The sequence below is a fragment of the Pseudophryne corroboree genome, unplaced genomic scaffold (assembly GCF_028390025.1).
Source record: "Pseudophryne corroboree isolate aPseCor3 unplaced genomic scaffold, aPseCor3.hap2 scaffold_2558, whole genome shotgun sequence".
Classification (NCBI taxonomy): domain Eukaryota; kingdom Metazoa; phylum Chordata; class Amphibia; order Anura; family Myobatrachidae; genus Pseudophryne; species Pseudophryne corroboree.
In genome coordinates this window covers 15,964-37,695 of record NW_026969218.1, presented here as the reverse complement: position 1 = coordinate 37,695, position 21,732 = coordinate 15,964, and the positions used below count along the sequence as shown (strand labels likewise).

General features: G+C 49.7%; 9 non-coding genes and 1 pseudogene across 9 annotated transcripts; all 10 read right to left on the bottom strand.

Moving 5' to 3' along the window:
- Positions 1-754: 754 nt before the first annotated feature.
- Positions 755-945, bottom strand: LOC135012537 (U2 spliceosomal RNA). Its single transcript, XR_010211478.1, has one exon. It is a non-coding gene; the product is annotated as a U2 spliceosomal RNA (small nuclear RNA).
- A 1,265-nt stretch (positions 946-2,210) lies between these two features.
- On the bottom strand, positions 2,211-2,401 carry LOC135012535 (U2 spliceosomal RNA). Its single transcript, XR_010211476.1, has one exon. It is a non-coding gene; the product is annotated as a U2 spliceosomal RNA (small nuclear RNA).
- A 1,265-nt stretch (positions 2,402-3,666) lies between these two features.
- Positions 3,667-3,850, bottom strand: LOC135012549 (U2 spliceosomal RNA). Its single transcript, XR_010211490.1, has one exon. It is a non-coding gene; the product is annotated as a U2 spliceosomal RNA (small nuclear RNA).
- A 5,686-nt stretch (positions 3,851-9,536) lies between these two features.
- LOC135012551 (U2 spliceosomal RNA) lies at positions 9,537-9,641 on the bottom strand (annotated as a pseudogene).
- A 1,265-nt stretch (positions 9,642-10,906) lies between these two features.
- LOC135012534 (U2 spliceosomal RNA) lies at positions 10,907-11,097 on the bottom strand. Its single transcript, XR_010211475.1, has one exon. It is a non-coding gene; the product is annotated as a U2 spliceosomal RNA (small nuclear RNA).
- Positions 11,098-12,362: 1,265 nt separating this feature from the next.
- Positions 12,363-12,553, bottom strand: LOC135012533 (U2 spliceosomal RNA). Its single transcript, XR_010211474.1, has one exon. It is a non-coding gene; the product is annotated as a U2 spliceosomal RNA (small nuclear RNA).
- A 1,265-nt stretch (positions 12,554-13,818) lies between these two features.
- Positions 13,819-14,009, bottom strand: LOC135012532 (U2 spliceosomal RNA). The gene has a single exon (XR_010211473.1). It is a non-coding gene; the product is annotated as a U2 spliceosomal RNA (small nuclear RNA).
- A 1,265-nt stretch (positions 14,010-15,274) lies between these two features.
- On the bottom strand, positions 15,275-15,465 carry LOC135012531 (U2 spliceosomal RNA). Its single transcript, XR_010211472.1, has one exon. It is a non-coding gene; the product is annotated as a U2 spliceosomal RNA (small nuclear RNA).
- A 1,265-nt stretch (positions 15,466-16,730) lies between these two features.
- On the bottom strand, positions 16,731-16,921 carry LOC135012530 (U2 spliceosomal RNA). The gene has a single exon (XR_010211471.1). It is a non-coding gene; the product is annotated as a U2 spliceosomal RNA (small nuclear RNA).
- Positions 16,922-18,186: 1,265 nt separating this feature from the next.
- Positions 18,187-18,371, bottom strand: LOC135012548 (U2 spliceosomal RNA). Its single transcript, XR_010211489.1, has one exon. It is a non-coding gene; the product is annotated as a U2 spliceosomal RNA (small nuclear RNA).
- Between the last annotated feature and the right edge of the window lie 3,361 nt (positions 18,372-21,732).

The following is a 21,732-nucleotide window of genomic DNA, read 5'->3' as shown; positions in this document are numbered from 1 at the left end:
CATCCTGGCAGGCAGATTTCAATTTTTCACTACAGTGTGAGGGCTCTGTGAAGTCATCATGATGCACACTCTATGATGTCATCATGATGCGACACATGTGATGTCATCATTATGCGACACACGTGATGTCACAATGTGCTTGGCTGTATGGACTGCATTTGCTTGGCTTGCTAACTGACATCCACTTGAGGGAGACACACACCAGGAGATGGATGCAGCATATACACATACTGCAGAGCTTGTGCCTTTAGTGCCTGTAACAGCAACTATCCACACCTCCTGCAACCAGCGTGGACACCACCGCCACAAAAATAAAAATTAGTTCCAAACATGAACAGGTCGAAAAGACCAGCCGAAAGGATGATCATGATAGTAAGTTAAAAATGTAGGAATTCATTTCGAAGAGGTAAGGCTTCTTCGTTCGTACTTAGTTTGCATTCAAGAATTAGGCCTACGTAGGCCTCACATCCAAATGCTGATCAACTGTTTCAATTTGTCTTGTGCAGAAGGAGGGAATTCAATGGAGACAAGAAGTAGACGCTAAATAAGACTCCACACAGTAGTTCACAGGTGCTTTTATTCATCCATTGTAACATTTTAATAGACAGCAAAGATTGAATACAATTTTGACACAGTATAAAAAGCATGCTTACAAAATCCAAGAGTTGATCAATGCAGCAGGCAAAAAAACATTGCAAATCCTGGGGAATAAGCTGAGAAGTCAGCATTCATCTATTTTTGGAATACAGAATAGGAAAGGTGCACCGGTCCCGGAGGTACTGCAATACCGGGTCAATGCGTGGAGTGGACAGAGCAAGCTCTTCTTCCATCTCCCTGTTCTAAAAATCCATTTAATATATGGCCCCCAGATAGGGGGCGTATCAGATATTAAACTGATAAGAACAGATACTACACTTGATCTTAGCCAAAAGGCCGAGAAGCGATAACCCGAATGTGGGCTGAGGGACCGGCGCAACCGAAACAGGATCTACAATCCATCATGGAGAATCACCCTCCCCAACGCACGCTCACACTATCTGCAGATTGACTTGACTTTTGTTGGCGGCGGCGGCGACAGCAAAGAAGAGGAGGAAGGAAGGAGAAGTCCGGACTGACAAGCAGGCAGTCACCCAGGCGCGCGCAACCACATTCCATCACTCACTCCTGCATCGTGAGTTTTCTCTCCTCTCCTGTCTTGCTGGCTGCTTGACTGACTGACTGGCTGGCTGATGCACAATCATTTGCATTTGGTCCGCCTCCGACAACCACACCCACCAGACGTCTGCCGCCCGTCCCGTCTGTCCCTGCTGGCTCCGTGCTTATTATCACATTGACACAATGCTATGCACTTGCACTTCATCACTTAAGCAGTGGGACATTCATTCTGCAATGGAAGGTTCCCTGGCTGCCTTGAACCTCCTGTCTCTAAAATCTGGATTGTTTCAACCAACCCGTTCATCCTGGCAGGCAGATTTCAATTTTTCACTACAGTGTGAGGGCTCTGTGAAGTCATCATGATGCACACTCTATGATGTCATCATGATGCGACACATGTGATGTCATCATTATGCGACACACGTGATGTCACAATGTGCTTGGCTGTATGGACTGCATTTGCTTGGCTTGCTAACTGACATCCACTTGAGGGAGACACACACCAGGAGATGGATGCAGCATATACACATACTGCAGAGCTTGTGCCTTTAGTGCCTGTAACAGCAACTATCCACACCTCCTGCAACCAGCGTGGACACCACCGCCACAAAAATAAAAATTAGTTCCAAACATGAACAGGTCGAAAAGACCAGCCGAAAGGATGATCATGATAGTAAGTTAAAAATGTAGGAATTCATTTCGAAGAGGTAAGGCTTCTTCGTTCGTACTTAGTTTGCATTCAAGAATTAGGCCTACGTAGGCCTCACATCCAAATGCTGATCAACTGTTTCAATTTGTCTTGTGCAGAAGGAGGGAATTCAATGGAGACAAGAAGTAGACGCTAAATAAGACTCCACACAGTAGTTCACAGGTGCTTTTATTCATCCATTGTAACATTTTAATAGACAGCAAAGATTGAATACAATTTTGACACAGTATAAAAAGCATGCTTACAAAATCCAAGAGTTGATCAATGCAGCAGGCAAAAAAACATTGCAAATCCTGGGGAATAAGCTGAGAAGTCAGCATTCATCTATTTTTGGAATACAGAATAGGAAAGGTGCACCGGTCCCGGAGGTACTGCAATACCGGGTCAATGCGTGGAGTGGACAGAGCAAGCTCTTCTTCCATCTCCCTGTTCTAAAAATCCATTTAATATATGGCCCCCAGATAGGGGGCGTATCAGATATTAAACTGATAAGAACAGATACTACACTTGATCTTAGCCAAAAGGCCGAGAAGCGATAACCCGAATGTGGGCTGAGGGACCGGCGCAACCGAAACAGGATCTACAATCCATCATGGAGAATCACCCTCCCCAACGCACGCTCACACTATCTGCAGATTGACTTGACTTTTGTTGGCGGCGGCGGCGACAGCAAAGAAGAGGAGGAAGGAAGGAGAAGTCCGGACTGACAAGCAGGCAGTCACCCAGGCGCGCGCAACCACATTCCATCACTCACTCCTGCATCGTGAGTTTTCTCTCCTCTCCTGTCTTGCTGGCTGCTTGACTGACTGACTGGCTGGCTGATGCACAATCATTTGCATTTGGTCCGCCTCCGACAACCACACCCACCAGACGTCTGCCGCCCGTCCCGTCTGTCCCTGCTGGCTCCGTGCTTATTATCACATTGACACAATGCTATGCACTTGCACTTCATCACTTAAGCAGTGGGACATTCATTCTGCAATGGAAGGTTCCCTGGCTGCCTTGAACCTCCTGTCTCTAAAATCTGGATTGTTTCAACCAACCCGTTCATCCTGGCAGGCAGATTTCAATTTTTCACTACAGTGTGAGGGCTCTGTGAAGTCATCATGATGCACACTCTATGATGTCATCATGATGCGACACATGTGATGTCATCATTATGCGACACACGTGATGTCACAATGTGCTTGGCTGTATGGACTGCATTTGCTTGGCTTGCTAACTGACATCCACTTGAGGGAGACACACACCAGGAGATGGATGCAGCATATACACATACTGCAGAGCTTGTGCCTTTAGTGCCTGTAACAGCAACTATCCACACCTCCTGCAACCAGCGTGGACACCACCGCCACAAAAATAAAAATTAGTTCCAAACATGAACAGGTCGAAAAGACCAGCCGAAAGGATGATCATGATAGTAAGTTAAAAATGTAGGAATTCATTTCGAAGAGGTAAGGCTTCTTCGTTCGTACTTAGTTTGCATTCAAGAATTAGGCCTACGTAGGCCTCACATCCAAATGCTGATCAACTGTTTCAATTTGTCTTGTGCAGAAGGAGGGAATTCAATGGAGACAAGAAGTAGACGCTAAATAAGACTCCACACAGTAGTTCACAGGTGCTTTTATTCATCCATTGTAACATTTTAATAGACAGCAAAGATTGAATACAATTTTGACACAGTATAAAAAGCATGCTTACAAAATCCAAGAGTTGATCAATGCAGCAGGCAAAAAAACATTGCAAATCCTGGGGAATAAGCTGAGAAGTCAGCATTCATCTATTTTTGGAATACAGAATAGGAAAGGTGCACCGGTCCCGGAGGTACTGCAATACCGGGTCAATGCGTGGAGTGGACAGAGCAAGCTCTTCTTCCATCTCCCTGTTCTAAAAATCCATTTAATATATGGCCCCCAGATAGGGGGCGTATCAGATATTAAACTGATAAGAACAGATTTTTGATTGAAAAAGCGTCTTTATTGGTATAAAGTTGCAAAAAACAGACGGTAACATTGACAAACATAAGTGCCGTGTCGCAGCACAGGCCAAAACACAGCACAGATGCAGACTGTATAGTGCAGTCGAAGAACTACGGCGCGGGCCTGTAGCCTACACCGTAGTTCTCAGGCTGCACTATGCAATTAGACGATACAATAACACAACAGTAATTAAGGCTATGGGTGTGGAGGGTAGGGGGGTGAGGGAGGGTGAATCACAGGCCCGAAGCTTTATTGAAAAGACAGACACATATAAGGGGGAGGGCAATAAATAGAAGACATCAATAAAACAACAGACATTGTGAGTGAGGGGGCAGGGGCCACGGTCCCAAAGTCTCATCTTCGGTTCGGACAAGGGGAGAGGGGCAGAAAAAGGGGGGTTTTAGTCCTCTTCTTCCTCAGGGCTGTCCATGGTGGAATAGTCTCTGAGCAAGCTGTGAACCAGCCTGCAACAGTCCTGGATAGACATCCTCTCCCTCCTCAGAATGAGGCGGTTCCTGGCAAGCCACGAAGCGTCCTTAACACTGTTCATAAGGCGCCAGGCTTCCTGGGTCGCCCCAACGGTGTGGGTGCCAGGGAATAGTCCGTAGAGTACCGAATGGTACGTGAGACAGTTCCTTGGCACAGAGTTTTTCAGTTCGTTTTCCAGGGCGTCCAACAACAACTGGGCCCAGGCACAGTCCCAAAACAGGTGCATAGATGTTTCCTCGTGTATGATGCACCTGGGGCAATGTCTGTACCTGCACAGGTTCCGGGAGTGCATGAATGACCGGAGGGGCAGGCCCCCCTGGATGGCCATCCACGACAGGTCTTTGTGTCTGTTTGTGAGCCTTTTAGAGGCCACATTCTCCCAGACCTGTTTGGCAGTCGCTGAAGGGAGCCCCGGAATCGGCTCCAAATCGTCTTTAGCTCTGATGAGCTTGTAGATGGTCTTCGGTTTCCATAAGTCAGGTTTAACTCCCTCCAGTTGGTGTTCCCTCACGAACTTGGACACGTCCAGGTAGAACCACGGGGTGTTCCAGTTGTAAGGGATGGAGCTGTCCCATTTGTCCCAGCCGAGATTCCTCCAAAGAGGCAGGAGGAAGAAACGGGACATAGAGTTTCCTGCCGAATCGTTCAAGTTCTCGTACATTGTCCTTCGGATGCAGTTACACACGAAGAAGGCTCGAAGCATGGTTGGGATATCCGGAATACCCTTTCCACCCTTGAGGGGCTCCTTGTACATAACTGACCGCTTTACTCTGTCCATCTTGGAGCCCCAGATGAAGTGAAACACTGCCCTTGTGGTGGCCCTGCAGACGGTTGCCAGTGGTGGCCAGGCCTGCGCGGTGTACTGCAGAACGGGAAGAATCTCGTTGCGCAGCACAAGTGATTTCCCCTCGATGGTAAGTTCTCTGAGGCTCCACAATCCAATCTTTTGTCGAACAGTCGCCAGTCTCTCTTCCCAACATCTCAGGGCTGCACCCTCACCGCCGAACCAGACTCCCAGGATCTTGATGAAGTCGGGCTTGATGGTGAAAGGAAATGGTGCAGAGGATGACAGGTGCCACTTTCCGAAGAGCATAGCCTCTGACTTCCCGCAGTTGACTTTAGCCCCTGAGGCTCGGCCGAAGTTCTCGCAGGTCTGGACGAGTGCTGTCACCGAACGCTGGTCTGCGCAGAAGACAGTGACGTCATCCATGTACAGCGAACACTTGGCCTCTCGTCGGTCACGACCCGGTGCGGCGATCCCTCTGATCTCTGGGTTCCGTCTGATGCATACAGCCATAAGCTCTATAACACAAACAAAAAGAAGAGGTGAAAGAGGGCAGCCTTGTCTGACCCCGGACAAGATGGAAAAGGGGTCAGTCTTCCAGCCGTTCACCAGCACCGAGCTGTGGATATCAAGGTACATCAGGTTAACATACGTACAAAACATTTTACCGAGGCCAAATTTATGCAGAACCCTGCCCATCAGCTCATGTGAGACACGATCGAAGGCCTTCTCCTGGTCAAGACTGACCAGGGCCGCGTGAACGTTCCGATCCTTGATGTAATGGACCGTGTCTCTGAGGAGGGCGAGGCTGTCTGCAATCCTGCGACCAGGAATGGCGCAGGTCTGGTCCGGGTGAATGATCTGTCCGATGACAGCCTTCAGCCTGTTGGCGAGCACCTTGGCGAGGATCTTGTAGTCCACGTTTAAGAGAGAGATGGGCCTCCAATTTTTCAGCTCACATCTCTCCCCCTTACGCTTATACAAGATCGTGATCATTCCCTCCCTCAGCGATGGGGGCATTTTGCCCTCCACCACCATCTCCCCGTACAGCTCGAGCAGGTCCGGTCCAATGAGGTCCCACAGCGCTACATAGAGCTCTGCTGGGAGACCATCACTGCCCGGGGTCCTGCCCTGCCTAAAGGATCTGGCGGCAGAGTGCAACTCCTCCAACGCCAAGGGAGCATCCAGGGCGGCTTTACCTGCAGGATCAATTGTGTTAGTGATACCTGACAGGAACTTATCAGCCTCCTCGCTGTCTGTAGTCTTAGGGGAGTAGAGGTCGCTGTAATAGTCGCGGACGACTTTCATCACGCCCTCCTTCCCCTGTCTGGGGATGCCGGTCTCATCTCGCAGCTCAGTCAGGGGCGTGTGGCCAGAGTGGAGTTTCCTGAAAAAGAAAGAATTTGACTTCTCGTCCTTCTCAAGGTTCTCCACCTTGGAACGGAAGACGATACGTCTGGATTCCTCCTCAAAGTGCCCTTTCAGGCCCTCTTTGGTCTCATCCAGCTCGTCTCTCACGTCCCAGCCGCACCGTTGGAGGTCCAGCAGGGACTGCAAATTTCTCTGCAGTCTCTTGAAGTTCCTCTTTCGGTCGCACGCCTGTTGTCTCCCTTTAACCTGAAAGAAACTGCGAATGTTAGCCTTAGCATATTCCCACCAGTCGCTCATACATTCAAAATAACATTTGTCATTTTTCCATGTGATGTAGGCATCCTTCAGCTCCGCCAGCACCTCCTCTCTTTCCAGTAGGGCGCAATTCAACTTCCAGGAGCCTGGGCCAGGTGAAAAACCGCTGCCCAGGACTCCTTGGAAGAGAATGGCCCTGTGGTCTGAGAAGAAGCAGGGGACCATAGAATGCCTCGTCTGCTTCACTGCTCTAGAGGTAAACACAAAGTCAATGCGGGAACGCACAGAGCCATCGGGGCGGCTCCATGTAAAATTCACGGAGCCGGACCCCATGGAGCCCATAGCGTCCCGCAGTGATGCTTCGGTCACCATTTCTATGAGCAGTTTAGACGTCACATCAAGCTTGGTAGAGTTGCTGGTGCTGCGTCCATCCTCCTCCATGGTGCAGTTGAAGTCTCCTGCCATCACTACCGCCCTAGTGGTTGCGAGCTGCGGTCGCAGGGTCTGGAAAAGCTCCAAGCGCTCATTCTTGAAAGGGGGGGCGTACACGCAGATAAGCCTGATAGGCTCACCTGCCCAGGAGCCGTCTACGATCAGCAATCTGCCGCAGACGAGCTCCTGAACAGAATCTAGCGTGAAGAGGCTCCCCCTGATAAGAATGGCGACCCCTGCAGACTTACACTCACCCCCACCGGACCAATAGGAGGCGCCGTGAGACCACTGCCTGCCCAGATGTTTGTAGGACCTGGAGAAAGGAAGAGAGCATTCCTGCAACATGTACACATCACATTTCTGACTATCTAGGAAAGTAAACACAGACTGTCTTCTAAGCTTATCCTTAATACTCCTCACATTAATGGTGAAAATTGAAAATGACGCCATTAGTTGGGGAAAAAAGAGAGGTTAGGCAACAGTTCTACATTTACGTTACCACTCCGTCGGGCGGGGCTTCCTCGGCATCGGATGCCAGGTTCCCTTGCTCGGGTAGCGGCGAGCAGTCTCCCAGTATCCGGTCGAGTAAGGCGTCGGCGTTGGCATCCAGCTCCTCCTCCTCCTCCCTGCTGAATGCCTCCGCCAGCTCCTCCATTTCTTCTTCCAGTGGGGTCAGCTCGACCGCCAGTTTCTTAGAGGATTCGGAGTCCGCAGACGGGCTGTCGAGCTCCTTCCTCTTACAGTTCCGTGTCTTCTCGGCACCTGCAGTTGGAGTAAGAGGGGAGGGGAGGGCGGGGAAATCTTCCTGGGAAGAAAGGTCAGGTGGGGCAGGGGTGGCTGGGTTGGGAGAGACAATGGGCTGGGTAGGAGAGTCGGAGGAGGGGTCAGGGAGGGTTGCGACAGTGGTAGGGATGGGAGTCACTGTCGCAGGGGGTGGGCTGGTGGAGATGGGTAGGGAGGTGGTGAGGGAGGATGGGAGGGGGGTGGGTTTGACAGGTTTCTTACCCTCCTGCGGTTTCTTTTCCTTCTGCGTAGCAGAGGGCAGCAGCTTGAGGGCAGGGTTGGCACGTCCGGTCACCACAGCTGAGTAGGTTCTCGACCTACTCGGGCAGTCCCTGTAGACGTGGTCCACTTTGCCGCACAGGTTGCAGGTTTTCCTCGTGGGGCAGTCTTTGGTCTCATGGCTGGCCATGTGGCAATTCTTGCATGCCGGGACCTTGCAGTCCTTCATCACGTGGCCCGTCCCGCCGCACTTCCTGCAGTTGCGTGGCTGGTCGGCGTAGTGGAGAAGTCCTTGAGATCCCCCCAGGGAGAAGCACTGTGGGAGGTGCTTGACTCCTTCTGGGCACGAGGTGTCCTTTTGCAGGACGACGATCACAGCCCACTTTCCAGTCCAGAAGCTGTTCCCATCCAGAACCCTTGTGGGGTCCTTCTTGACGGTACAGAACCGGCTGAGGAAGGTGACAATGTCCTTGATGGGCGTGTGTGGGTTCCTCATTGAAACCGTCACCCGCCTTTCCTCTCTTTGAATAGGGCAATTGCCCACAAAGCGGGAGAAAGGGGATTCGGGTCTCGCCGATTTCACTGCCTCCCAGTACCTCTTGCAGATGGCAAGGGAGGCGAAGGTGACGTAGAAGATCCCCTTCAGGTAATTCTGGATGCTGAGGGTTTCAGCGGTCGAGAAGCCCTGGTCCAGGATCATCTTCTTCCCAAAGGTCTCCACTGTCATGTCCGGCATCCGTCCATCCACCTCCTTCAACTTCATCACCACGGTGAATCTCATCCAGGGCTCCAGGGACGGTTTGTCTTTGGTGCTCGCCTGGGTGGGTGCCGCTGGCGGTGTTGCTGCAGGGGTTGTGGCGCTGGGTGCGGCCGATCCGGTGGGGGCTTTGGCGGTTTTTTTCGCCGTCTTGGCCTGGCTCTTCTTGGCGAGGGTGGCCGGAGTGGAGGCAGAGGCTGGAGCAGCTGGGGCTGGAGCAGCGGGGGCTGGAACAGCGGCGGCTGGGGCAGCGGTGGCCATACTCACGGGTCCTTTGGCGTAGAAGGCGGGGCGGAGGATCAGCGCTGTCGTCGAGAGGAGGAGAGGCGGTCGGTCGCTTCAGAGGGCAGAGCCAGCAAGTCTAACCCTCCAGTGCAGGTAGGGGGCGCTGCAGAGCTTCTCCGGCGAAGTCCCTTTTCTCCACGCAGTCTTGCTGGCGGAGGGGGGGTGTCTTCTCCAGAGGGCAGAGCAAACAAGTCTAACCCTCTGCTGTAGCTGGGGAGCGATGCAAATCTTCACCCTCTTCAAGCGATCTTCTCCTTCTCCTCGCAGTCTCGGCTTTCGATTTTTCTGGCTTCTCGGCCCGGGTGCAGCTTAGCCCTGAGAAGGACAATTGTCGGTCCAAGAAACAAGGTAGCACCGTCAGTCAGCGTGAACTGATAAGAACAGATACTACACTTGATCTTAGCCAAAAGGCCGAGAAGCGATAACCCGAATGTGGGCTGAGGGACCGGCGCAACCGAAACAGGATCTACAATCCATCATGGAGAATCACCCTCCCCAACGCACGCTCACACTATCTGCAGATTGACTTGACTTTTGTTGGCGGCGGCGGCGACAGCAAAGAAGAGGAGGAAGGAAGGAGAAGTCCGGACTGACAAGCAGGCAGTCACCCAGGCGCGCGCAACCACATTCCATCACTCACTCCTGCATCGTGAGTTTTCTCTCCTCTCCTGTCTTGCTGGCTGCTTGACTGACTGACTGGCTGGCTGATGCACAATCATTTGCATTTGGTCCGCCTCCGACAACCACACCCACCAGACGTCTGCCGCCCGTCCCGTCTGTCCCTGCTGGCTCCGTGCTTATTATCACATTGACACAATGCTATGCACTTGCACTTCATCACTTAAGCAGTGGGACATTCATTCTGCAATGGAAGGTTCCCTGGCTGCCTTGAACCTCCTGTCTCTAAAATCTGGATTGTTTCAACCAACCCGTTCATCCTGGCAGGCAGATTTCAATTTTTCACTACAGTGTGAGGGCTCTGTGAAGTCATCATGATGCACACTCTATGATGTCATCATGATGCGACACATGTGATGTCATCATTATGCGACACACGTGATGTCACAATGTGCTTGGCTGTATGGACTGCATTTGCTTGGCTTGCTAACTGACATCCACTTGAGGGAGACACACACCAGGAGATGGATGCAGCATATACACATACTGCAGAGCTTGTGCCTTTAGTGCCTGTAACAGCAACTATCCACACCTCCTGCAACCAGCGTGGACACCACCGCCACAAAAATAAAAATTAGTTCCAAACATGAACAGGTCGAAAAGACCAGCCGAAAGGATGATCATGATAGTAAGTTAAAAATGTAGGAATTCATTTCGAAGAGGTAAGGCTTCTTCGTTCGTACTTAGTTTGCATTCAAGAATTAGGCCTACGTAGGCCTCACATCCAAATGCTGATCAACTGTTTCAATTTGTCTTGTGCAGAAGGAGGGAATTCAATGGAGACAAGAAGTAGACGCTAAATAAGACTCCACACAGTAGTTCACAGGTGCTTTTATTCATCCATTGTAACATTTTAATAGACAGCAAAGATTGAATACAATTTTGACACAGTATAAAAAGCATGCTTACAAAATCCAAGAGTTGATCAATGCAGCAGGCAAAAAAACATTGCAAATCCTGGGGAATAAGCTGAGAAGTCAGCATTCATCTATTTTTGGAATACAGAATAGGAAAGGTGCACCGGTCCCGGAGGTACTGCAATACCGGGTCAATGCGTGGAGTGGACAGAGCAAGCTCTTCTTCCATCTCCCTGTTCTAAAAATCCATTTAATATATGGCCCCCAGATAGGGGGCGTATCAGATATTAAACTGATAAGAACAGATACTACACTTGATCTTAGCCAAAAGGCCGAGAAGCGATAACCCGAATGTGGGCTGAGGGACCGGCGCAACCGAAACAGGATCTACAATCCATCATGGAGAATCACCCTCCCCAACGCACGCTCACACTATCTGCAGATTGACTTGACTTTTGTTGGCGGCGGCGGCGACAGCAAAGAAGAGGAGGAAGGAAGGAGAAGTCCGGACTGACAAGCAGGCAGTCACCCAGGCGCGCGCAACCACATTCCATCACTCACTCCTGCATCGTGAGTTTTCTCTCCTCTCCTGTCTTGCTGGCTGCTTGACTGACTGACTGGCTGGCTGATGCACAATCATTTGCATTTGGTCCGCCTCCGACAACCACACCCACCAGACGTCTGCCGCCCGTCCCGTCTGTCCCTGCTGGCTCCGTGCTTATTATCACATTGACACAATGCTATGCACTTGCACTTCATCACTTAAGCAGTGGGACATTCATTCTGCAATGGAAGGTTCCCTGGCTGCCTTGAACCTCCTGTCTCTAAAATCTGGATTGTTTCAACCAACCCGTTCATCCTGGCAGGCAGATTTCAATTTTTCACTACAGTGTGAGGGCTCTGTGAAGTCATCATGATGCACACTCTATGATGTCATCATGATGCGACACATGTGATGTCATCATTATGCGACACACGTGATGTCACAATGTGCTTGGCTGTATGGACTGCATTTGCTTGGCTTGCTAACTGACATCCACTTGAGGGAGACACACACCAGGAGATGGATGCAGCATATACACATACTGCAGAGCTTGTGCCTTTAGTGCCTGTAACAGCAACTATCCACACCTCCTGCAACCAGCGTGGACACCACCGCCACAAAAATAAAAATTAGTTCCAAACATGAACAGGTCGAAAAGACCAGCCGAAAGGATGATCATGATAGTAAGTTAAAAATGTAGGAATTCATTTCGAAGAGGTAAGGCTTCTTCGTTCGTACTTAGTTTGCATTCAAGAATTAGGCCTACGTAGGCCTCACATCCAAATGCTGATCAACTGTTTCAATTTGTCTTGTGCAGAAGGAGGGAATTCAATGGAGACAAGAAGTAGACGCTAAATAAGACTCCACACAGTAGTTCACAGGTGCTTTTATTCATCCATTGTAACATTTTAATAGACAGCAAAGATTGAATACAATTTTGACACAGTATAAAAAGCATGCTTACAAAATCCAAGAGTTGATCAATGCAGCAGGCAAAAAAACATTGCAAATCCTGGGGAATAAGCTGAGAAGTCAGCATTCATCTATTTTTGGAATACAGAATAGGAAAGGTGCACCGGTCCCGGAGGTACTGCAATACCGGGTCAATGCGTGGAGTGGACAGAGCAAGCTCTTCTTCCATCTCCCTGTTCTAAAAATCCATTTAATATATGGCCCCCAGATAGGGGGCGTATCAGATATTAAACTGATAAGAACAGATACTACACTTGATCTTAGCCAAAAGGCCGAGAAGCGATAACCCGAATGTGGGCTGAGGGACCGGCGCAACCGAAACAGGATCTACAATCCATCATGGAGAATCACCCTCCCCAACGCACGCTCACACTATCTGCAGATTGACTTGACTTTTGTTGGCGGCGGCGGCGACAGCAAAGAAGAGGAGGAAGGAAGGAGAAGTCCGGACTGACAAGCAGGCAGTCACCCAGGCGCGCGCAACCACATTCCATCACTCACTCCTGCATCGTGAGTTTTCTCTCCTCTCCTGTCTTGCTGGCTGCTTGACTGACTGACTGGCTGGCTGATGCACAATCATTTGCATTTGGTCCGCCTCCGACAACCACACCCACCAGACGTCTGCCGCCCGTCCCGTCTGTCCCTGCTGGCTCCGTGCTTATTATCACATTGACACAATGCTATGCACTTGCACTTCATCACTTAAGCAGTGGGACATTCATTCTGCAATGGAAGGTTCCCTGGCTGCCTTGAACCTCCTGTCTCTAAAATCTGGATTGTTTCAACCAACCCGTTCATCCTGGCAGGCAGATTTCAATTTTTCACTACAGTGTGAGGGCTCTGTGAAGTCATCATGATGCACACTCTATGATGTCATCATGATGCGACACATGTGATGTCATCATTATGCGACACACGTGATGTCACAATGTGCTTGGCTGTATGGACTGCATTTGCTTGGCTTGCTAACTGACATCCACTTGAGGGAGACACACACCAGGAGATGGATGCAGCATATACACATACTGCAGAGCTTGTGCCTTTAGTGCCTGTAACAGCAACTATCCACACCTCCTGCAACCAGCGTGGACACCACCGCCACAAAAATAAAAATTAGTTCCAAACATGAACAGGTCGAAAAGACCAGCCGAAAGGATGATCATGATAGTAAGTTAAAAATGTAGGAATTCATTTCGAAGAGGTAAGGCTTCTTCGTTCGTACTTAGTTTGCATTCAAGAATTAGGCCTACGTAGGCCTCACATCCAAATGCTGATCAACTGTTTCAATTTGTCTTGTGCAGAAGGAGGGAATTCAATGGAGACAAGAAGTAGACGCTAAATAAGACTCCACACAGTAGTTCACAGGTGCTTTTATTCATCCATTGTAACATTTTAATAGACAGCAAAGATTGAATACAATTTTGACACAGTATAAAAAGCATGCTTACAAAATCCAAGAGTTGATCAATGCAGCAGGCAAAAAAACATTGCAAATCCTGGGGAATAAGCTGAGAAGTCAGCATTCATCTATTTTTGGAATACAGAATAGGAAAGGTGCACCGGTCCCGGAGGTACTGCAATACCGGGTCAATGCGTGGAGTGGACAGAGCAAGCTCTTCTTCCATCTCCCTGTTCTAAAAATCCATTTAATATATGGCCCCCAGATAGGGGGCGTATCAGATATTAAACTGATAAGAACAGATACTACACTTGATCTTAGCCAAAAGGCCGAGAAGCGATAACCCGAATGTGGGCTGAGGGACCGGCGCAACCGAAACAGGATCTACAATCCATCATGGAGAATCACCCTCCCCAACGCACGCTCACACTATCTGCAGATTGACTTGACTTTTGTTGGCGGCGGCGGCGACAGCAAAGAAGAGGAGGAAGGAAGGAGAAGTCCGGACTGACAAGCAGGCAGTCACCCAGGCGCGCGCAACCACATTCCATCACTCACTCCTGCATCGTGAGTTTTCTCTCCTCTCCTGTCTTGCTGGCTGCTTGACTGACTGACTGGCTGGCTGATGCACAATCATTTGCATTTGGTCCGCCTCCGACAACCACACCCACCAGACGTCTGCCGCCCGTCCCGTCTGTCCCTGCTGGCTCCGTGCTTATTATCACATTGACACAATGCTATGCACTTGCACTTCATCACTTAAGCAGTGGGACATTCATTCTGCAATGGAAGGTTCCCTGGCTGCCTTGAACCTCCTGTCTCTAAAATCTGGATTGTTTCAACCAACCCGTTCATCCTGGCAGGCAGATTTCAATTTTTCACTACAGTGTGAGGGCTCTGTGAAGTCATCATGATGCACACTCTATGATGTCATCATGATGCGACACATGTGATGTCATCATTATGCGACACACGTGATGTCACAATGTGCTTGGCTGTATGGACTGCATTTGCTTGGCTTGCTAACTGACATCCACTTGAGGGAGACACACACCAGGAGATGGATGCAGCATATACACATACTGCAGAGCTTGTGCCTTTAGTGCCTGTAACAGCAACTATCCACACCTCCTGCAACCAGCGTGGACACCACCGCCACAAAAATAAAAATTAGTTCCAAACATGAACAGGTCGAAAAGACCAGCCGAAAGGATGATCATGATAGTAAGTTAAAAATGTAGGAATTCATTTCGAAGAGGTAAGGCTTCTTCGTTCGTACTTAGTTTGCATTCAAGAATTAGGCCTACGTAGGCCTCACATCCAAATGCTGATCAACTGTTTCAATTTGTCTTGTGCAGAAGGAGGGAATTCAATGGAGACAAGAAGTAGACGCTAAATAAGACTCCACACAGTAGTTCACAGGTGCTTTTATTCATCCATTGTAACATTTTAATAGACAGCAAAGATTGAATACAATTTTGACACAGTATAAAAAGCATGCTTACAAAATCCAAGAGTTGATCAATGCAGCAGGCAAAAAAACATTGCAAATCCTGGGGAATAAGCTGAGAAGTCAGCATTCATCTATTTTTGGAATACAGAATAGGAAAGGTGCACCGGTCCCGGAGGTACTGCAATACCGGGTCAATGCGTGGAGTGGACAGAGCAAGCTCTTCTTCCATCTCCCTGTTCTAAAAATCCATTTAATATATGGCCCCCAGATAGGGGGCGTATCAGATATTAAACTGATAAGAACAGATACTACACTTGATCTTAGCCAAAAGGCCGAGAAGCGATAACCCGAATGTGGGCTGAGGGACCGGCGCAACCGAAACAGGATCTACAATCCATCATGGAGAATCACCCTCCCCAACGCACGCTCACACTATCTGCAGATTGACTTGACTTTTGTTGGCGGCGGCGGCGACAGCAAAGAAGAGGAGGAAGGAAGGAGAAGTCCGGACTGACAAGCAGGCAGTCACCCAGGCGCGCGCAACCACATTCCATCACTCACTCCTGCATCGTGAGTTTTCTCTCCTCTCCTGTCTTGCTGGCTGCTTGACTGACTGACTGGCTGGCTGATGCACAATCATTTGCATTTGGTCCGCCTCCGACAACCACACCCACCAGACGTCTGCCGCCCGTCCCGTCTGTCCCTGCTGGCTCCGTGCTTATTATCACATTGACACAATGCTATGCACTTGCACTTCATCACTTAAGCAGTGGGACATTCATTCTGCAATGGAAGGTTCCCTGGCTGCCTTGAACCTCCTGTCTCTAAAATCTGGATTGTTTCAACCAACCCGTTCATCCTGGCAGGCAGATTTCAATTTTTCACTACAGTGTGAGGGCTCTGTGAAGTCATCATGATGCACACTCTATGATGTCATCATGATGCGACACATGTGATGTCATCATTATGCGACACACGTGATGTCACAATGTGCTTGGCTGTATGGACTGCATTTGCTTGGCTTGCTAACTGACATCCACTTGAGGGAGACACACACCAGGAGATGGATGCAGCATATACACATACTGCAGAGCTTGTGCCTTTAGTGCCTGTAACAGCAACTATCCACACCTCCTGCAACCAGCGTGGACACCACCGCCACAAAAATAAAAATTAGTTCCAAACATGAACAGGTCGAAAAGACCAGCCGAAAGGATGATCATGATAGTAAGTTAAAAATGTAGGAATTCATTTCGAAGAGGTAAGGCTTCTTCGTTCGTACTTAGTTTGCATTCAAGAATTAGGCCTACGTAGGCCTCACATCCAAATGCTGATCAACTGTTTCAATTTGTCTTGTGCAGAAGGAGGGAATTCAATGGAGACAAGAAGTAGACGCTAAATAAGACTCCACACAGTAGTTCACAGGTGCTTTTATTCATCCATTGTAACATTTTAATAGACAGCAAAGATTGAATACAATTTTGACACAGTATAAAAAGCATGCTTACAAAATCCAAGAGTTGATCAATGCAGCAGGCAAAAAAACATTGCAAATCCTGGGGAATAAGCTGAGAAGTCAGCATTCATCTATTTTTGGAATACAGAATAGGAAAGGTGCACCGGTCCCGGAGGTACTGCAATACCGGGTCAATGCGTGGAGTGGACAGAGCAAGCTCTTCTTCCATCTCCCTGTTCTAAAAATCCATTTAATATATGGCCCCCAGATAGGGGGCGTATCAGATATTAAACTGATAAGAACAGATACTACACTTGATCTTAGCCAAAAGGCCGAGAAGCGATAACCCGAATGTGGGCTGAGGGACCGGCGCAACCGAAACAGGATCTACAATCCATCATGGAGAATCACCCTCCCCAACGCACGCTCACACTATCTGCAGATTGACTTGACTTTTGTTGGCGGCGGCGGCGACAGCAAAGAAGAGGAGGAAGGAAGGAGAAGTCCGGACTGACAAGCAGGCAGTCACCCAGGCGCGCGCAACCACATTCCATCACTCACTCCTGCATCGTGAGTTTTCTCTCCTCTCCTGTCTTGCTGGCTGCTTGACTGACTGACTGGCTGGCTGATGCACAATCATTTGCATTTGGTCCGCCTCCGACAACCACACCCACCAGACGTCTGCCGCCCGTCCCGTCTGTCCCTGCTGGCTCCGTGCTTATTATCACATTGACACAATGCTATGCACTTGCACTTCATCACTTAAGCAGTGGGACATTCATTCTGCAATGGAAGGTTCCCTGGCTGCCTTGAACCTCCTGTCTCTAAAATCTGGATTGTTTCAACCAACCCGTTCATCCTGGCAGGCAGATTTCAATTTTTCACTACAGTGTGAGGGCTCTGTGAAGTCATCATGATGCACACTCTATGATGTCATCATGATGCGACACATGTGATGTCATCATTATGCGACACACGTGATGTCACAATGTGCTTGGCTGTATGGACTGCATTTGCTTGGCTTGCTAACTGACATCCACTTGAGGGAGACACACACCAGGAGATGGATGCAGCATATACACATACTGCAGAGCTTGTGCCTTTAGTGCCTGTAACAGCAACTATCCACACCTCCTGCAACCAGCGTGGACACCACCGCCACAAAAATAAAAATTAGTTCCAAACATGAACAGGTCGAAAAGACCAGCCGAAAGGATGATCATGATAGTAAGTTAAAAATGTAGGAATTCATTTCGAAGAGGTAAGGCTTCTTCGTTCGTACTTAGTTTGCATTCAAGAATTAGGCCTACGTAGGCCTCACATCCAAATGCTGATCAACTGTTTCAATTTGTCTTGTGCAGAAGGAGGGAATTCAATGGAGACAAGAAGTAGACGCTAAATAAGACTCCACACAGTAGTTCACAGGTGCTTTTATTCATCCATTGTAACATTTTAATAGACAGCAAAGATTGAATACAATTTTGACACAGTATAAAAAGCATGCTTACAAAATCCAAGAGTTGATCAATGCAGCAGGCAAAAAAACATTGCAAATCCTGGGGAATAAGCTGAGAAGTCAGCATTCATCTATTTTTGGAATACAGAATAGGAAAGGTGCACCGGTCCCGGAGGTACTGCAATACCGGGTCAATGCGTGGAGTGGACAGAGCAAGCTCTTCTTCCATCTCCCTGTTCTAAAAATCCATTTAATATATGGCCCCCAGATAGGGGGCGTATCAGATATTAAACTGATAAGAACAGATTTTTTGATTGAAAAAGCGTCTTTATTGGTATAAAGTTGCAAAAAACAGACGGTAACATTGACAAACATAAGTGCCGTGTCGCAGCACAGGCCAAAACACAGCACAGATGCAGACTGTATAGTGCAGTCGAAGAACTACGGCGCGGGCCTGTAGCCTACACCGTAGTTCTCAGGCTGCACTATGCAATTAGACGATACAATAACACAACAGTAATTAAGGCTATGGGTGTGGAGGGTAGGGGGGTGAGGGAGGGTGAATCACAGGCCCGAAGCTTTATTGAAAAGACAGACACATATAAGGGGGAGGGCAATAAATAGAAGACATCAATAAAACAACAGACATTGTGAGTGAGGGGGCAGGGGCCACGGTCCCAAAGTCTCATCTTCGGTTCGGACAAGGGGAGAGGGGCAGAAAAAGGGGGGTTTTAGTCCTCTTCTTCCTCAGGGCTGTCCATGGTGGAATAGTCTCTGAGCAAGCTGTGAACCAGCCTGCAACAGTCCTGGATAGACATCCTCTCCCTCCTCAGAATGAGGCGGTTCCTGGCAAGCCACGAAGCGTCCTTAACACTGTTCATAAGGCGCCAGGCTTCCTGGATCGCCCCAACGGTGTGGGTGCCAGGGAATAGTCCGTAGAGTACCGAATGGTACGTGAGACAGTTCCTTGGCACAGAGTTTTTCAGTTCGTTTTCCAGGGCGTCCAACAACAACTGGGCCCAGGCACAGTCCCAAAACAGGTGCATAGATGTTTCCTCGTGTATGATGCACCTGGGGCAATGTCTGTACCTGCACAGGTTCCGGGAGTGCATGAATGACCGGAGGGGCAGGCCCCCCTGGATGGCCATCCACGACAGGTCTTTGTGTCTGTTTGTGAGCCTTTTAGAGGCCACATTCTCCCAGACCTGTTTGGCAGTCGCTGAAGGGAGCCCCGGAATCGGCTCCAAATCGTCTTTAGCTCTGATGAGCTTGTAGATGGTCTTCGGTTTCCATAAGTCAGGTTTAACTCCCTCCAGTTGGTGTTCCCTCACGAACTTGGACACGTCCAGGTAGAACCACGGGGTGTTCCAGTTGTAAGGGATGGAGCTGTCCCATTTGTCCCAGCCGAGATTCCTCCAAAGAGGCAGGAGGAAGAAACGGGACATAGAGTTTCCTGCCGAATCGTTCAAGTTCTCGTACATTGTCCTTCGGATGCAGTTACACACGAAGAAGGCTCGAAGCATGGTTGGGATATCCGGAATACCCTTTCCACCCTTGAGGGGCTCCTTGTACATAACTGACCGCTTTACTCTGTCCATCTTGGAGCCCCAGATGAAGTGAAACACTGCCCTTGTGGTGGCCCTGCAGACGGTTGCCAGTGGTGGCCAGGCCTGCGCGGTGTACTGCAGAACGGGAAGAATCTCGTTGCGCAGCACAAGTGATTTCCCCTCGATGGTAAGTTCTCTGAGGCTCCACAATCCAATCTTTTGTCGAACAGTCGCCAGTCTCTCTTCCCAACATCTCAGGGCTGCACCCTCACCGCCGAACCAGACTCCCAGGATCTTGATGAAGTCGGGCTTGATGGTGAAAGGAAATGGTGCAGAGGATGACAGGTGCCACTTTCCGAAGAGCATAGCCTCTGACTTCCCGCAGTTGACTTTAGCCCCTGAGGCTCGGCCGAAGTTCTCGCAGGTCTGGACGAGTGCTGTCACCGAACGCTGGTCTGCGCAGAAGACAGTGACGTCATCCATGTACAGCGAACACTTGGCCTCTCGTCGGTCACGACCCGGTGCGGCGATCCCTCTGATCTCTGGGTTCCGTCTGATGCATACAGCCATAAGCTCTATAACACAAACAAAAAGAAGAGGTGAAAGAGGGCAGCCTTGTCTGACCCCGGACAAGATGGAAAAGGGGTCAGTCTTCCAGCCGTTCACCAGCACCGAGCTGTGGATATCAAGGTACATCAGGTTAACATACGTACAAAACATTTTACCGAGGCCAAATTTATGCAGAACCCTGCCCATCAGCTCATGTGAGACACGATCGAAGGCCTTCTCCTGGTCAAGACTGACCAGGGCCGCGTGAACGTTCCGATCCTTGATGTAATGGACCGTGTCTCTGAGGAGGGCGAGGCTGTCTGCAATCCTGCGACCAGGAATGGCGCAGGTCTGGTCCGGGTGAATGATCTGTCCGATGACAGCCTTCAGCCTGTTGGCGAGCACCTTGGCGAGGATCTTGTAGTCCACGTTTAAGAGAGAGATGGGCCTCCAATTTTTCAGCTCACATCTCTCCCCCTTACGCTTATACAAGATCGTGATCATTCCCTCCCTCAGCGATGGGGGCATTTTGCCCTCCACCACCATCTCCCCGTACAGCTCGAGCAGGTCCGGTCCAATGAGGTCCCACAGCGCTACATAGAGCTCTGCTGGGAGACCATCACTGCCCGGGGTCCTGCCCTGCCTAAAGGATCTGGCGGCAGAGTGCAACTCCTCCAACGCCAAGGGAGCATCCAGGGCGGCTTTACCTGCAGGATCAATTGTGTTAGTGATACCTGACAGGAACTTATCAGCCTCCTCGCTGTCTGTAGTCTTAGGGGAGTAGAGGTCGCTGTAATAGTCGCGGACGACTTTCATCACGCCCTCCTTCCCCTGTCTGGGGATGCCGGTCTCATCTCGCAGCTCAGTCAGGGGCGTGTGGCCAGAGTGGAGTTTCCTGAAAAAGAAAGAATTTGACTTCTCGTCCTTCTCAAGGTTCTCCACCTTGGAACGGAAGACGATACGTCTGGATTCCTCCTCAAAGTGCCCTTTCAGGCCCTCTTTGGTCTCATCCAGCTCGTCTCTCACGTCCCAGCCGCACCGTTGGAGGTCCAGCAGGGACTGCAAATTTCTCTGCAGTCTCTTGAAGTTCCTCTTTCGGTCGCACGCCTGTTGTCTCCCTTTAACCTGAAAGAAACTGCGAATGTTAGCCTTAGCATATTCCCACCAGTCGCTCATACATTCAAAATAACATTTGTCATTTTTCCATGTGATGTAGGCATCCTTCAGCTCCGCCAGCACCTCCTCTCTTTCCAGTAGGGCGCAATTCAACTTCCAGGAGCCTGGGCCAGGTGAAAAACCGCTGCCCAGGACTCCTTGGAAGAGAATGGCCCTGTGGTCTGAGAAGAAGCAGGGGACCATAGAATGCCTCGTCTGCTTCACTGCTCTAGAGGTAAACACAAAGTCAATGCGGGAACGCACAGAGCCATCGGGGCGGCTCCATGTAAAATTCACGGAGCCGGACCCCATGGAGCCCATAGCGTCCCGCAGTGATGCTTCGGTCACCATTTCTATGAGCAGTTTAGACGTCACATCAAGCTTGGTAGAGTTGCTGGTGCTGCGTCCATCCTCCTCCATGGTGCAGTTGAAGTCTCCTGCCATCACT